The sequence below is a fragment of the Leuciscus leuciscus genome, assembly GCF_965113295.1.
Source record: "Leuciscus leuciscus genome assembly, chromosome: 22".
Taxonomy (NCBI): domain Eukaryota; kingdom Metazoa; phylum Chordata; class Actinopteri; order Cypriniformes; family Leuciscidae; genus Leuciscus; species Leuciscus leuciscus.
This window is the reverse complement of record NC_138746.1, coordinates 11,878,279-11,893,949: the sequence shown is the minus strand read 5'-3', so window position 1 is coordinate 11,893,949 and position 15,671 is coordinate 11,878,279. Positions and strand designations below refer to the sequence as shown.

General features: G+C 37.7%; 1 protein-coding gene across 1 annotated transcript in view; it reads right to left on the bottom strand.

Moving 5' to 3' along the window:
• nrg3a (neuregulin 3a) overlaps positions 1-15,671 on the bottom strand; it is a 331,337-nt gene that overhangs the window by 121,585 nt on the left and 194,081 nt on the right. The window lies entirely within an intron of this gene.

The window sequence follows — 15,671 nt, the reverse complement described above, 5'->3', positions numbered from 1 at the left end:
TCTGAAGTCTTTTGGCAGAGTATTTCATGACCATTAAAATCAATAGCTTTCAACACTTCCCCTTCCACAATACTTTATAATCTAAGACATCTCCTTAGATGGCCACAAAAAAAAAAGAGTGATATCAAAGATTACCACATAACCACCAGACAATGCAAGAGGCCTCATACCTCTCTGAAACAAGCAACCAAATTTCTCCTTGTTATAGGGAGGGGCCTGTTGTACAGTGTGCATGAATTTGGTTTGCTCCTGATCCATTACTGAAAGATGATCGATGATAACAATGAAGTAATCACTCTCTCTGGCTTCTTAGAATTAATACAGGAGTCTACTGTTTGAGAAAAGACTTCATTGTGATTAATGATGCCAAGTTCACTTTGCTAAAGCCAACATAATAAGGTAACCTTGCACTTATTACAGTCCTCACAACGTGTGCAAGCGTACCTGCTGAAAATCTGTAAACAGAACTAATAATATGCCTGAGAGACTTTGACTGACATCAATATTAAATAAACTGGAAATAAAAAGCATTTGAATGCTTGCCATGAATACAGACCATAAACTGAGAGAGGGACAATGGTTAGGTGGACAAAGGTTGCCACGTATAATGAACAAACAAGACATAACAAAATATAAGGACATGGTCAATTACACAAAATGATTTTCTATATGGAAAATATATTAAGATATTATGTACAATGTGTTATGTATAAGTATTACAGTATGTCCAATTTCAATTTCAATTAACTCCTCATTTAAACTGCTTAAAGTTGGGCTATATGATCACAATTTTAACCCTGATTTGAACAAAAATGTCCAGGTTTCATAATCTCAATATCACCATATAATGAATTCATTAACCCAACCTACCACTACTGTAGGTTTATTCAAGCTTATCCACATACATACAGTACAGTACACGCACAACAAGTTATTACATAGTAAATCTCAACTGCTTGATTGTTTATACCATTGCAAAATGTAAACTATAAAATTGTTCAGAGATATAAAGCTGTATATATAGGATGTCCAATTTTACCCGCATACAGTACACTGACAAATCAATATATAGCTAATCTCAACTGCTTGATTATAGTTGCAAATGTTAACTAAATATTTCCTAGAAATATATCTAAAATTGGATGTATAGTACATCCAACTTTATCCACATACATGCAGTATAAAGCAATATATGTATTAAACAGCAAATCTTAACTGTTTGATTATTTATATTGTCATAAAACTATATTATCACCCAGCTCTGTTCTGCTAAATGCAAGGCATCAAGATATTATAAACATTAGCATCATGTTTTTCTGTAAAGATGCTTTGAACAATGTGAAAAGTGCTATACAAATGACTTGGCTATACTGTACAACTTGACTCAGCTTGTTTGTTTGCATTCATTCAAATTATCCTTGTATGTGTCAATTAAACAATTTGATTACAAAATACCAATATTTGGTTAATTGCAGATAATGACTACTGAGTAGGAAAAAAAAATTGAAGATTGAATTTTTATTATTGAATCCTTATTAAGTTATGTATGGGTCAAAGAGCATGATTAATTGCATTCTTTATATAATTGTAATATATAAATAAATAATGAACAAAATCAACGTTAATTTTGCAAGATTCTTTTGCAGTCACTAATAACTTTAGTCTGAGTATCAGCTGTGGGTGATGTATTTATGCTCATTAATTTTCAAAATATTCTCCAGGTCTTCTGAGGCTAATTCGGCATGCGTTCAGGGTGCCAGGTGATAGAACGCCCCAGAGGAGGATCTCAGAACCTTAATAAATAAAACTATAAAAGTTTTTAATATAAACTCAATTCATTCTCCAATAATTGCATGTGGGTGCATTGCCAGACCTTTTGACAAACTGCTGTCGAAATCAATGCAAAGCGCTTGTGCTTTGTGTTCAAAGCAAAAAGGGTTGAGCAGTGGACAAGATCTCTATTAGTCATCCTTCAGAACACTGATGATATTGATAACTGCTTAGTAGCCCATCAGCCTCATTACTGAGTCCTTTCCTTGAGATTCACAGTGGGGCTGGTTTCCTCCAGACTGTCAGTTTCCTCTGTCAGGAGGTGAGATAGGGCCAAGTGTCTAAGAGATTGGAAATCTACTCAGACCCTGACATCCCCTCTGTCTTAGTTTGTTTCCGTGGGCCGAGGCAGGTGTGGGGTGTTAAGGGATGGGGTTCCCCAGGGCCAAACACTGATGCCGTCTCTCAGATGTGACATTCCCCCAGAGTGCCTGGCGGCTTGACATACAGTGAAGGTCACAGAGAATCGATTAGCACAGAAGCAGCAATACACACAGGGGACAGACAGTGCGGACAACACTCTCAGAGTGAGCTGACGATTTATGTGTCTCACTGAAATGATGGCTTAAAGGGATAGTTCATCCAAAAATCTCAATCATTTACTCACCGTATCCCTTTAAATAAAATTACTTAATGTCATATTAGAACTGAACCCCCCGAAAATTGTCACAAGACTAAACTGCAATATACACTTGCTTTTACATATACAAATATGTATTATAATATATATATATAACATTGAAAAGTATCATATTTTTGAATCAACAGCAAAATCAGGTAGGGGGCAAATATATATCAAGGTGAGGAGCAAATTTTGTTTAAACCATTTATGATCTTTACCAGTTACAAGAACACCATTTGAAGCATTTAAAATATTAAGCATAATCGTTGTAAAAATCTAGTGTAAACGCAGTGTAAGGCTTTGAACAACAGCTAAGGTATTCTGTAAGTCACTTGTATGTAACTTAGTATCCACAAGTCTCTTTCAGAGTCCAGTCCAGTGCTTTGTAAAGCTGAGCCACTAGTTCTACCAGAAAGACTCGGGAGAATTAATACTGTGACAATGAACATTTATTTAAGAGCTCAGCAAACAATCAAATTCTTTGGCGTAGGCCCCGTCCGTAACTCGCATTCCGAGGGTACGGAATCTGCATATCCTGCCTGAAGACGAAGGCAGGGGCGCAGCCCACCCCCTGCGAAGTAAGGAAGGGGGCCATCTGGTGGAAGGAGGAAGAGGACATCCTGGCGTCTTCAGGATGGAGGGGAGAGCCCGTCTGAAGGTGTTGGGGAGGATGGAGGGGAGGACCCAACATGGTGGTGTTGGAGGGGATGGAGGAAAGGTCCCGTCTTAGTGGTGGTTGGGGAGGATGGAGGTGGTTGAAGCGACAGCATCTGCGAACTCAGACATGAGTAAGTACCACCCTTTTATACTGGGCTATTAAGATATGATTGGATAGATGAGAAGGTAATAAGTGACGAGAACGATTGAGTCTTCCTGGCAGAACTTGCGCTAGGCTTCATATCTTCTGGTTCTGAACAAATGCATCAAAAGCTTGTGATATCAGAGAAGCAAGTCAACAAAATAGCTGCTTATCTATGAATACTCATTTCTGGCGAAATGTCAAATCTCTGACGGAGCTTCAGCAACCCAGCAGCGGAGATTCACTGATACAAATCTTTTCAAAAAAAGATCACAGTTTACAAGCTGAGGCTTCAATAATTTGTTTTATCATAGGCGTGATGTAGTGAAGAGCTAAGCTCCACTGGCCTTGACCTCATAGATTTAAATTCCCTCATTACAGAGCACTTGTTGTTAAGAAATGTCAGACAATACTGACAATCTCTCTCTGGCTGTCTATACTATCACACCCATCTCTCGCCCTCCGTTTCTCATCTAAATGCAGAGGTCAATGGCAATTTCTTGTCACCGAAAGAAGACCACCTCCCATGCCATTAGTTCAGCAGGCCGCTCGGTGCCTGTGGTCCCTCTGTTGGCTGACAAGCTCAGGGCTTTGTTTCTCTGGCCAGTCATTTACAACGGCCCTCAAGTCCCCCTGCAGCACAATGTTCTGGTCTGCAGCCATGCCGAGGTGCAAGAACAGAGCAGGGCCAATAGGAAAAAAACACAGGGAACAAGTGTCGGGAATGATGGATGTGACCAGAGGAAGAGGCATTCAGTGGAAAACAATACAGCAAGCAATGGAATCTGGTAAAATGTTTTCCCATAGGAAGGAAAAATCATAAATGAGAACTTTTTATTTATTTATCTGAGACAGCAATGAGATTAAATGGAGACTTGCTGAAGTCTCCTGCCCCTCACATGTTTGTCCTGAGGGAAAAAAAAAACTTACTTGTAACAACAACAACTATTATTATTAATAATAATAATCAGTGAGAGGATCCTTGAGATGTTATGAGGATGAGGATCCCTGTTATTATTATTAATACTAATAATAATCTCTCGTTTCTTGGTTTCAGAAGAGATCCCGGCAGTTCTCAGATTTTCCAAAATCCCAAAGTTAGATCACAAAAGTTATAGATTTTAATACCATCTCAAACACTCATAATCCTATTCTTTCAAAACAATTTGTTCTATAATATCTATAATATCCTCACCAGGGGGCCACTAGGGGGTGCTAGGGGGTCTGTAAAATATGAGGGAAATTATGTTAATATGCACTTATTAATGAAATACTATTAACATATTTGATAATAATAACTAAGACCATGGAAATTAGAGAAATTATAACCATAGTATTCTGTAGACAAAATCATTTTTATTAGTAAGAATAAAATAAATCTGCATGATGTTAAACAAACAAACAAATAAAACAAATAAATAAATAAATTTCAGATAATAATTAAAAAAAATTTTTTAGTACAAAGCCTAATTATTATATCTGGGAATAATAATTTAATTAATATAATATATATATATATATATATATATATATATATATATATATATATATATATATATATATATATATATATATATATATATATATATATAATGGATTTTATACAAGAAAATGTATAGCTGCATGCCTTTATTTTTTAGGAAGGGGTTCCTAACAAGGGGATCATCACAGTTTCTCCTTCAAACACACACCAAAAACATTTTTTTTGTAGCTGCTACAGTATGTGAAAGGATCCTCTCACTGTTACCAGAGATATGCATGTTCTGCCTTATCTTGTACAGTACCTGTAGCCACACCCAGGAGCCTGATACACATATCAGCACACAGTATGATGTAGGTCTGATGATAGCGGCCTCACTCAGAGTTATTCAATAAAGATAGCAAGTCTCCTTCACTCCCTCCTCTTATGCAGCATCATTTATCTTCACAATAATATCTGTTAAGCACCCAGCATCCTACCAGGCATAAATACCACCAGTGTGGTACATACGTATCACGGTGTGTCCGTGTCTGCGTGTAGCAGTGGCGGTTCTAGACCACAGTAACTGGGGGGGCCAGGCAGGGGCCACTTGCGCTTTTAGGGGGCACACCTTTAACATTCATCTTAACCTATTTTCAGTATTATTTCAAGTCATTTTTCACCATGTCATGCATGACTGCAATCTCTAGAAAAAGCTAATAAATTATATTAGCTAAGCTAATAAAACAATTTCAATTCAAATGAATGTTTCATTATGTTTCATTGTAGTGTGATATAATGATCAATAATAACACATTTTTAGCATCTAAGCACATCTAGGCACTTTTTTACACCTGGGGTGGGCGATATGGCAATAATATCATATCACAATTTTATTTATTTTTTCAGGAAAATCATGATTTTATCACGATTCTTTTTTCATGTTGGTTTTACTATTTTGCATGTGACTGAGCATTACAGCCAAACTAATGTCCCTATTTTAAAAGCAAAGCCTTATAGTAACAACATATAAAATAAAAAAGAATGGCAGACATTTAGGCCAAAGTGGCGAAAATAAAAATCTTTGTCACTATTTTCTTTGTTATTAAAAATTAAGAACAGAGATACATATTACACATACACAACTTAATATACAAATGAAATAAACAGTGCTTTATTTTTTCAGCTATAGGTGTATTTAACAGTAGAATTGAAGAAAGTAATTAAATGAACAAATATGAAAATAAAACACAACAGACTTAAAGTTCTCAGTCAAGAGCAGTGAATGATTTCCTCTGTGTGTTTTGTTGTTTTATTAACATTAAAGGGATAGTTCTCCCCCAAAAAAGTCATAATTTACTCTCTTTAGTTGTTTTAAACCTGAATAAGTTTCTTTCTTCTGTTGAAAATAAACGTTATTTGAAAGAATGTGAGTAACCAAACAGTTGATGTACCCCTGTGACTTCCATAGTATATTTTTTTCCTACTATGTATGGAAGTCAATGGGGACCAGCAACTGTTTGGTTTTGTGTGAACTATCTCTTTAAGGACAAGCGGCAGCATGTTTATTATTAGGGCTACTGTCTCTTTAAGAACTGCACGCGACGCGTCTAATATACACGCATATGACAAGCAGATTTTAATTAATTTTCTCTGTTTGCTTTCACTTTAGACATAACCAACTTTGTTTGTGTAAACATTGTCTGTATTTGACAGTATTAGCGCAATATAAGACTCAAAAGATAACTTAGTCCAGTAACAGGCTTTTAGTGCATGTGCGCGTCGAGTGTACGCGCTCAGTAAAGCGCATATTTGAACAGCGCATCAGCAGCGAATGACATGTTTAACCGGCAAGGCTTTAAAGCACATGCACATAATGAACTTTTGTGAACTGCAGTGTCCCGTTCCTCTGCGTTAACATTTGATGTGAATATACACGTCGTGCTGCAGTGTAGCCTATAGATGAAGGCGCCGCAACTGATAAAATGCGCAGTTGTTTGGTGTGATTTTACGATTCCAAATTTAGGGGGGCCAGAGGGGGGGCCAAGCTTGGTGACACGGGGGCACTGGCCCCCCCGGCCACCCCCCTAGAACCGCCACTGGCGTGTAGCCCTGTGGTGAAGCACACTTCCTGCTTTATATTCCGATCAATTGCAGTCATGCAGTGAAGTAAAGGCGATCGATGGACGGCATGCAGGAAAAAGCTGATACACCAACGAATACAGAGCTATGTTAACCAACACAGAGAGAAAGAGAAAAAGAAAAGAAAAAAAAGAGAGAGAGAGAGAGAGAGGGGGGGGGGGGGGGGATTTGGCCAAAAAAGAATATTGTGATTATATTTTGACTAATCTTGTGAATTTGACTTGAACCACAATGTGATAGATGCATCTCATGTTGTTGTTTAAAAAAGCTAAAAGCAACAAAAACACATTGAAACCACAACAGTGTGCACAAAAATTACAAAATGATCAAGCAATGACTTTTGTCCCCCTAATCCTGCACTGCCAATAGAAAGAGTTACTTTTTAAGAGAGTAAAAAAGAACTCTGTTCTCTTCGCATTCTCATTGTATATAGACTCAAATCTCTTTTTCACACCTTAGTTGTGACAGAATCATATTTAACATAAATATAATATTATTGTAAAATATTACTATTGATTGGGTGTGCAAAGATATTATCATTATTATTATTATTATCATCTTTCAATATTTTATTTGTATTTAGTAAGGGACAATGACCTTGTAAAAACCACACTAGGTCATAGCCTACAATTATTCTGATTTTATTGCAATTAATTGTGCAACCCTAATTACACTAATGATTTATTATACATATTTTTCCAACTCTAAAAATTTGAATTTTATCTATATTAATACACTACTTAATATTAGTGTGCCAAGTGGCTATGTTGCCTGGAAACTGAAAACTACAGTTACTAGAGTATAATCGCAGATAATTCTGATCATTATGTACACTGTTCAGAATTGGTTTCTGTTATCATACTGTTGCTGCCGGCTGTAAATAAAACTATAACCTACCCGAGTCTGTGAGTTACGGTGATTTTATCATGTTTTGTGTCAATGCTAATAACATCTCTATCCGTCATAAAATCACTGTAATGCAAAGCCTCTTGTGGCTTATTGCTTTAACATCACCCAGTGCCTAGAAATGGCGTCTATCTCCTCTGCACACACTCTCACTCACAATGGCTGCTGTGAGTCGGGTGTGTGCTGTGCACTGCTGCATTGCAGATGTTTGGAATGGCAGTCGAAGTCGCTGCTGTGACGGAGGACTTCAACACGCGCTGATTAAACTGACAAACGTCTTGCATGACACGTGGAGCGTCTGCACGTCTGAAAAGAGAGAACTGTTATGTGAGGAGAATTAGCCACTGCTAATGTGATCTTTTATAACATAAAGAGTCTTATGTTACTTTGGCTGGCATCTCAATAGCTCCAGCCATCAGCTCTTTGTGGGCAGACAGTCTTGTGTGTCCAGCTGCTGTTGGACAAGAAAATGGATCTCTCTGTGCATTATGAAAACACCCTTTTTTCCACAGTGCATCTCAAATGCCTGCTCTCTCTCTCTCTGTTTCTCTAACTCTCCAGAACTCAGAGCTGGCGTTCATCCAGTCTAAACATAACCCTCTTTTCATACATTCTATCCCCTATCACTCGCTCTCTGTCCATTCATCCATCCATGCCATGCTCTCCTGGACCTGGTCCAGTTCTAACAGCATGTTCTGTCTTGATTAGCATTTGGGGTAAATATCCACAACTCCAGTCCCACAGCTGAAGAGCATTAGCATCTTTAACAAACAGACAAGCCAGAGAGTGTATAAAGCACTCATCTATAGGTGCCAGGATGAAAGCAAAGCTGTTGGGACCTCAACCTTTCAGTCCATCTCTCTCTCTCTCTCTTTCTCTGTCTCACTTACAGCGTTTCTGTCTATTTTATCAGCTGGCTTTGTCACACTAGGCTTTCATCATAAAGCACAGAATTAGACAACCTCTCATGAGAAAAGCTTGACAACATACATTTTTGCAAAGACAGAAATATGTAACCCCAGGTATTAATCGCTGCAGTTTCCGGGTAAATATATATACTAGAAGTGTATTACAGGATTTAAAAAGCTGAACAAAGCTCCATTGAACGTTTTCGCCTATTTTTTTTCCAAACCTGCTTAAGTTCGTCCCAATGTTGAGCTTCATTGGAAGACCTGCATGACTTATCACAAGTCAGGTGTATAATTTACCAAAGGTTTTCAATGGCTTTAAGGTCAGGGGACTGAGGAGGCCACTTAAAGATTTCAAAATGCTGAGCATAAGCACTTTCATTGCAGGAAACTTTGTTGCATGCACAGTGTGTTTGGGATCATTGTCATGTTGGAAATTACACATTTGCTCTCCAAATAGATTGGCTATATTGTGTTCAGCAGAATCTTCAAGTATTGGGCCGACATCCTTCCAACACCTGCTGCAGACATGCGTCTCCAATACCAATGTTTCCCCTGCCATGCTTAACGGTGCCACGCATGCATTTGGTATTAAAACACGCCAGTCATCTCCTATGAACATACCTGACACCATCCAGTGATATAGGTTGTTAAATTTTGACTCGTCGGATTGCAGAACATGGCTCCAATCTTCCACAATTCAGTCCTTTTTTTTTCTTTTTCTGACAAATGGAAGGTGTTTTTTTGCAGTAGATAAAATAAATAAATGGTTTCTTTACTGGTATACTTTATACCAGCTCTCAATCCAGCCTCTTACAGCCGTTGTCGTACAGTTCAGGATGAAATTGGAGGTTGGAGGACTCATCCGGGTCTTTAGAAAGCTGTTTTGAGGTGGTCCCACATTCTAGTGATTTTCATCCTCCTGTCAAAATGCTCACTAGTCTTCCTTGACCAGCCATAGCACTTTACATTCTGCATGGTAGTGGTCTCGCTCTTCTTTAAAAACATTCTGTGGACATTGTGATTATTCACATCCTGCACATGAGCAATATCCAAAACCAATATTTTTCTTGGTTGCAGAGGACAGCTCATTCCATCTGGCCATTTTCACTAAAACCCACAAAATAACATCTAATTATATTGCAAATACTTGCCACATAGTGATTTATTGAATTACAGGCTGGGAATAATGAATGCAAGCTTGGTATGACCACTTGGCCAAAAATGGCCCAGGAAAAATGTCATTACATCATGACAAATTATATACTGAAACATGAAATGCGTACATTAGTTTTACACGCAGGAATAACTTTAGCCTGGTTAAAACCAGACCATTCTCAGTAGTAACTGAGTTATGGTCTGGCAAAGCTTCATTAATAACTCATTTCCAAAGGGGCGTCACCAACGGACGTCGCTCAAATGCCCCTGGGCGCAATTGGATAGAGCTAAAACCAATCAGAGTGATTGTCATCGTGTAAAGCCATATGCTGCGTCCCAATTCACCAAGTTACACTACGCCATAAAAGTATGTGCTCTTTTTGTGAAGAAAAGGTGTTTACTTTTGAATGTGTAGCAAAAAAGTAGGCAAGCTTTGGGACATACTACTTCGTCATCTTTATCGGACGGATCTGTTGCGTGCATCCTGTCACTTAAACTGCCCTGTCAATCATCTTGTCACAGTTAAAATCCTCTATTAAATCTAATTTAATTTCCTACCGTTTCGGAGAGAAATGTAGTAGCACGTTCATCTGCCAGTGGGTCTTTGTCCTGGAGACTGTCCTCATGTGTTTGCAATTTGAATATAATAATGCATTTAAAAGTTGAGTGCGCTTCACCAACGGACATCGCTCAAATGCCTCTGTGCGCAATTGGATAGACCTAAAACCAATCAGAGCGATCGTCATTGTGTAAAGCCCGCCCCAACGTTTCTGATTGGTGCCGCGATTTCGACGGATTAGAAATGGGCTTGAATGAGCTCTTTGCCAGACTACTTGCAGGGCAAATCTAAATTTGCCGGAAGTTGTCTGGGTTTTCCCAGGCTAGAATAACTTCACAACAGACATCAGAAATCACTTTTGGCCGCTACTGTATATTACAAGATCTTTTTGTCTGAAATGTCATATTTTAAATGCCATTTGAAAATAGTAAAAATTACTCCATAAAATGCTGTGCTGCTTATGTTTGTCAAAAACATGATACTTGTTTGCTATTATTTGGTGAATAGAATGTTCAAAAGAACAGCATTTATTTGAAATAGAAATATTTTGTAACATTATGAGTGTATTTTACTGTCAGATTTAATCAATATAAAGCACATTTGCTGAAAGTATTCATACAAAAATCAAATAAAAAACCTACTGACCTAAAATTTTGAGTGGTAATGTAAGTAGTTTGTAAGTACTTAATTGTATATATTTAGTTATTTCATCAAGAAACCTTATCGATTTGTATTGTACCTGCAGCAACGAATTGCACAAAATAATGTATAGTCACGTTTTCCCACTAGACCAGGTACAAATTAGAATAAATGCACATATCCACACACCAATATGCTCTTTGTTGAGCTGACTAAGCAATCCTAGACACAAAATGGTGCCCAAATTCAGAGAAATCCTGGCCGCCAGTATTTCAGGAGTGGGTGAGAATTGAGACCTCAGGCCCATTGCCCTTATCTAAACCTAAATGCGTAATTCATCTCCTCCCTGAAAGAGGACGACATCACCTTTCATTTGAAGAGCGCAGTGAGTGGTGTTTGTGACTAATGCTGAGATACTGTTGTGATAGACACAGTTGTAAGTGAAGAGCAAACCAAACTGTACACCTCTGAAAGAAAATGTCCTATCTCTGGAGTATGATGTGTGCTCTCTAAATGTCACACAATGTGCTCTATGCACACAGAGACAGGTGGCACTGCATATAATTCACTTTGTGAGGGAGACTGGGAGCTTTTAAAGGGGAAACACTCCTGATAATTAAACCACAGATTGCTGGATAAAGTGCACTTTGAGAGCATCAAATATTCTCTGCTATCCAATAATGGGAATGTCCAGTGCATTACACCAAACGGTTAATCAAGACAAAACGTTAAAATAGTGAATTGTATGCCAGCTGTAATTTCATTCTCCCAAAAAGATAATTTTCCTTGTTAAGAGTCAATATTATGTCACGTTAATTTGTTTGTGCCCCCTGGATAGCATTGTTTTTAATGTCCAATGCAATTTGGTAACACTTTATTTTGATGGTCCCTCAATAGACATTTGACTTACTATAAGTAACTTTGCAACTACGTCAACTTATTCTACTTACCCGAACCATAACACCTAACCCTATCTTAAGAGTCGACCAATAGTCTAGTGAGAGTAAGTTTACATGTAGTTGGCAAGTTACTTATTCTAAAGTGGACCTTTGAAATAAAGTCAACAATATTGTCAGATATTATTACAGTTTCAATTTTCAGCAGTTTTCATTGTCACATGATCCTTCAGAAATCATAATACTGATTTGGTGCTAAAAAAAAAAACTTATTATTGTCGTTTTTTTCTTTCAAAATAACAGTATTTATTTTAAATAGAATTATTTTTTATTTACATTTTTTGGGGAATAATGCATCCTTGCTGCATAGAAGCATTCAAATCTTTTATTTTAGAATTTAAAAAAAGTAGACACATTTTTCAATTACTGACCTAAACCGTAATGTGTGTGTTCACAAATATGAGTGACTCATATATTATTTATTTATTGTAATTTTAGAAAACCTTACACTTGTTCACTCACAATGCGTTGATGAGCAATCATTCAAAGTTCAATATCACCGTAATGACTCACAAGTTCTCAGAAACCCTGTCAATACTCAATTTACTGGAATCTCTCACTAAATGCAACATTGATTATTCAAACAGACGCCTAGTTGGAGGTGAAAATTCACTTCTTTCCAAACATTGAGGTTGAGACTTACTCCCAAACAAACAGTCAACCACACAAAATGCCTGTACTATTCCTAATGCATCATACATTCACAGTAATTTATAAATTGGTTCAAGAGTGTTTGAACACTAGTTGTTTTCACACAACCATTCAGAACTGGGTAAGTGTCCAGACGTTTCTATGATGTTTATTTTAGGATCAATATTTCAAGGCGTTTGATGGTATTTTTTATACAGATTGATCCGTTGTGAGATTTCTCTCCAGAGAAACACACAGTATAAGACTCGCCTTTATCAGACTAAAAGACATCAGAGTGTCAGTAGCTGTGTAAAAGCAAAAATCCATCCTATAATCTGCTAAAAATCCTCTTACGTCGTACCTGGAATATAGCTACGAGATGATGCCGCATAGAACAGCATAGCCTATCAATTGTGATCCCTCTCCACCTATCTATCTCTTCCTGCTCTCAGCACAAAGCATATCTCACTGTGATTTCCAGGTAGGACAAAATACAGTGGCCTTGTCACCATTCATAACAGGCAACACCCTAAAGGAATCTTTCAACACACGTTCACAATGACTTCTTCACCTTCCCGAAAGCATCATCAAAAATGACAGACAAATCTGTCTGTTTGAGCACATATCCTTCCGGAGGGCTATAAGCTCTGGGTTGAGGAATCAGAGGACTTTATTAGTCTGGAAACGCATAGAAATGTACACAGAATCTGTCGTATACATGCAGCTAGAGTTTTTACATCCATGCGTGGGAAGAATGACTGCTGTCAATGTGTCCGACATGTGAGACGTCTGCGGACGTAAGCCAGGGGCACATGATGAAATCATCCTAACAAATTTGAGAGGAAACTGAGTTTCATTTCATCACCTCCACAGTCCTTCCTGAATCCCCTCATGGTTGTGTTGGCTGTCTTCGCATGAGAGCAATAGCGTGAATTTCTTAATTAAGCTCAAGAGGAAGTTATTACTTTTGGGACAAGTACAGCTCTGTACTTACTGCTATTACCTCAGTCTCTCAACGTATGTGATAATGGAAGAAGGAACAATGAGAGAGAAAAATAGAGAAAATAAGAGAATGTGTTTGCTGTTCACACTCTATTCATTTCGATTTCTAACAGGTTATGTAAGCACAAGGACTGCCTTCTTTTTGACGGTGAAGTGGGACAGGCATTCTGGGGCTCTTCTGATTAAGGATAGGAAGTGACACATGGAGAGGTACTTGCTGTGTTGTGTGCTAGATGATGATTTGTACGGGCAAACACAAGAACTGGGAGGAAAAATCTCTGCTGCTGAAGGAAAACCGTTATTTCCCAATGCGTAAAAACATTGGGAAACAACGTTCAGGCAATTTAAGTACATTATGGGATGCATTCTCGGATGAGCAGTAGAGGGAGGGCTCAAGAGCTCAAAGGATTTTGTTTTTCTCAGAAAAGCACCAATCCAATAACGGGCCTGCAGTACAATATTACGATTCTCTATCAGATGGAAATGAAGATTTTGATCCCAAAACATATTTTAATATCTCTGTGGTTTGAATGTGATATACACCGATGGCCTTCCCTATACACATTTTCCTTCACTGAAAAATCAAATGGAGTGCAATGAAATAAAGGTTATGGATCAAAAGGAAATCCTAAAACAATGGGTTGTAGGCTGTGATTACAAATTCAGAAGGTGTTTGTGTAAAAAACAAATACAAAGCAAAGTAGGTCAGTCCTTCTATCATGTACCAGCAAAACGTCACTGATGGTCTTATTACGGAGGATTCCATTGCTTCACCCACTGCTAAACTACACTTGTGTCAACACTGAAACGTATGTGCTTTTCTGACTTCCTGTGGATACCAAAATTAGTTCTTTGTTTTTGAAATAATGTCCACACCATAACTGTATAGTAAAAGTAGTCCATTCTACTTTCGTGGTATATTTCAAGTTTTCTGAATTCACATTTCACATTACAACTTTATGTGAGGAACATAATGACTTTTAAGTCATTATACAGTGATGAATGTTCAAGAATTTAATTTCAAGATTTGAGAGCCATGGCAGAGTGAAAGATTTTCAGAATTTCTTTAGCACTTATTCTGTTCCTGCACTCAAAATTATATACATTACCATTTAAAAGGGCCAGAATAAAAGCCATTACAGTGATATGTTATGGCCTGACAGTCATACAATGGCATTACAACAACATCAGAAGAAAGAACTCGATTCTATGGCAGTGTTTGTTAAATCTGCTTATCACAAGGTTAATCACAATACAAATGTTATCTAGACCCTTCATTATGTTCATTTTCTTAGTGAGTTCAGTGTCAGGGCAAAATGAGGTAACAAATTATATCAGAACTATTAAACAAGAGGCAAGTGCCAAATACCTCTGCCAAACGTCCTCTTCCCTAAACGTGAAAAGCCATTTAACAACTACAAACAATCTCAAGCATGAGCTGCTTCATTCTTGATAACACTGAGATGAAATCATTTTTTTCCTCAATTAGATTTTCTTTCTACTCTCATTCTGTGTGAGAGACTGGATAGAGGCTGACATCTCTCAAGCTTTCTAAGTTTCATGAGGCCTGATTTTTGTGTGAGGCAAACAGAATCCTTTAAATGCAATGGCTTGATTACACAGAATTATGAATCTATCAGAAAATGTGATCAAAACAAACTTAATTAGTCTTAAATTAGTTCTTCAATTAGTCAGAAGTTCAAACTTAAATTATGAGCTGAAGCTAATCCCAAGAGCAGATAAAGAATTACACCTATCCTTCCCAACAGTATCTGAAAAAATGAAACACGCATCCTAAATAAAGATAAATGCTTCAAGTAATGGTAAGGAGTGTGTCTGCATTGGTTCACTTAATTCATGCTGTCTACTAGTTATGACAAGGGAGCCTCTGTTTCTATGCGTCACACTGGCAAAGGACAGCAGTCACCAAAGAATAAAACAACAAAGGCGCCCAGGAAGCAGAGACCTGAAACAGGACATGGCTGGCGGGGAATTAGGAACGACAGCTGTGTACCATCACTTCCTGCCAACATGCCTTAAAAAAGATGTTCAGTGAGCCTG